Genomic DNA, 2,317 nt, shown 5'->3' on the forward strand with positions numbered 1-2,317 from the left:
AGGCCTGAGGGTGAAACTCTTTCCGCCAGCAAGACTGCCCTTCCTGAAAAGAATGATTACTTCCAGTGGAATGTCTGTGCAATCGACTCGTCATGGTGTTTCCTAAGCAATGATGTTGCTTGGAAGTCAGGCGAGTTCCTGAGAAGAGAAGCCTGAAGCACTCCTGACACCTGCCCCTGCAGTACCTTGGCCTCCCAGAATCTCTCTTTTCATTCCAACCACATTTCCTGTTCCCTAAACCCCTCCCTCTCTCCTTCCTATCTTCCCTTGGCCTGGTTGTAAAGATAGAGGGGGGCCAGCATAGGATGCAACAAACAAAGTTCCACATGGACTGCTGCAGAGGTGCCTGAAGCAGGTGCATCTGAGCTGTCTTCTCTCCCAGACTTTGGGATCTGCAGCTGGTGATGAGGGGAGAGGGGCGGGTAGGTCCAGGCCCTTGAAAGAGCCATCATGCCTCCTTCCAGGGGATGGGTTAAGAATCGACTGGGCCCTGACTGGTGTGGCTTGGTTGGGCATCATCCTATAAAGCAAAAGGGAAAGGTTGCTGGTTCGATTCCCAGCCCCAAGCACATGCCTGGGTTGGAGGTTCAGTCCCACATCAGGGCGTGTATGAAAAGCAGCCAATTGATGTTTCTCTCTCACATCGATATTTCTCTCCCTGTCTCTTCCCCTCCCTCCTCCTCTCTCTAAAAATAAATAAAAGAAAGAAAAGGAGGAAGGAGAAAATGAAGGGATTGGTTCAGTGAGAGCGAGGAAGCCACCAAGAACAGACGGAAGTGTCAAAAGCCCTAAGGAAACAACATCCTACTTTCCATGCACCTGCCTGAGAGGTGCTGCCTCCAAAAACAGCTCCACCAACCTGGGCCAAGGCTTCTTCAGCAGATCCTTTGGGAAAACCCGAAGGAAGGTCCCCCTCTCAGAGCCCAAGATCCCACCCGCATCACAGGATCCAGGAAGTGGCATGGACTGTCCCTGGCAGTGGAAGGATAAGCCCCAGATTGCCCACTTTCTGGTATGGGGTTCCTCCTCCTGCATTGGGGGGCAAGTGGCACCCAGCACATACTATGCCAAGGCCATCCTGTCCAACCTTGGCTATGCTGCGGGAGCCTGCTGGTAGTGTCATCTTCCAGGTCCCTGCACCTGCCCTCTGGCTGTCCTTGAGCCTTTGTGGGGCTGACATGCAGGAGAATGGGTGTGGGGAGTGTGCCTGTATGGCGGGGGGTGCCTGCGTGCCTGTCTCCTTTCCCACTTCTTACCCCAAGTTTTGTCTCAAACCCTCTTCTTACCTAGTACCCATCCCCAGTCCCTGGGCCCCCGCAGATCCCCATGCAGCTGCCTGGGGAGGCCCAAGGCTCATGACAGTCCTCGTGAGCAGGATGGACCTCGGAGGAGCCACGGCCTGGGCAGGCGTAAGGGGCCTTGTGTAGCTTCTAGGAGGCTTACATAAACACTGGCTGGGACAGAGAGGAAAGGGGGGGTGCAATGGGCTGCCCAGGGAAAAAAAGCAACCCCAGCCCTGCCAGCTCAGCCTGCATGGAAAGAAGAAACAAGGCTCATTTTCCCTCCTCTCATCCCTTTCCCCTGGTCTGCAGCTGTTAGTTGTTGGGCTGGAAAGACTGCGGTATCTTGGGGGAGGGGGGCCGGGGAAGGAGAGAGAGACAAATTTGGGATCTCTCTTCTTCTTCTAAATTCTGGTGGGGGGGGGGGGGGGAGGAAAGCAATTTGCCAAAGAGATTTTCAATGCCACAGGAAGGAGGTTTGCTCATTAGAATGCGCATTTGCACCCTGAAAAAAAAAATCTGTGCTGTTTGCAAAAATGCAGACATGTGTAGAGGCCCAGTGGAGATTTAAAAAAAAAAAAAAAAGCGCTAGCTCTGCAATGCAGGATCTGCGAAGTTTTGGTTCCATGAGGAAATGTGGGTCGTGCTCATTTCATTTGCTTGTTCCTGCTAACCTACTGTCCGCCTGACTCCAGCACAGTCTCACATCTCAGTCAGAGCTCTGCTGCTCAGAAACGGGGTCATGGGCAGGGGGCTGGGGCTGGGAGTGGGGGTCTGGGGTTAGAGTGCTGAGAGCAGGATTCCGTGGGGCTGGGAGGGCCGGGCAGGTGGGAGGGGACGTTTCCATGAGGCGTGGAGGCTGAACTTGTGTTTTGCACCCGTGTTTGTTCTCCAGCTGGACCGGGGTTAGTGTGAACTTCTTCCAGATCTCCACCCCTCTCTCCCCACCCTACCCTCAGCTCCTCCCTATCCCCAGTTGGCAGACAGACTCTCTCCTTCCTGTCCACTAACTCTGCAGACCACTGATACAGAAAGAA

Source organism: Phyllostomus discolor, chromosome 8 (assembly GCF_004126475.2).
Source record: "Phyllostomus discolor isolate MPI-MPIP mPhyDis1 chromosome 8, mPhyDis1.pri.v3, whole genome shotgun sequence".
In the NCBI taxonomy this organism is placed as follows: Eukaryota; Metazoa; Chordata; class Mammalia; order Chiroptera; family Phyllostomidae; genus Phyllostomus; species Phyllostomus discolor.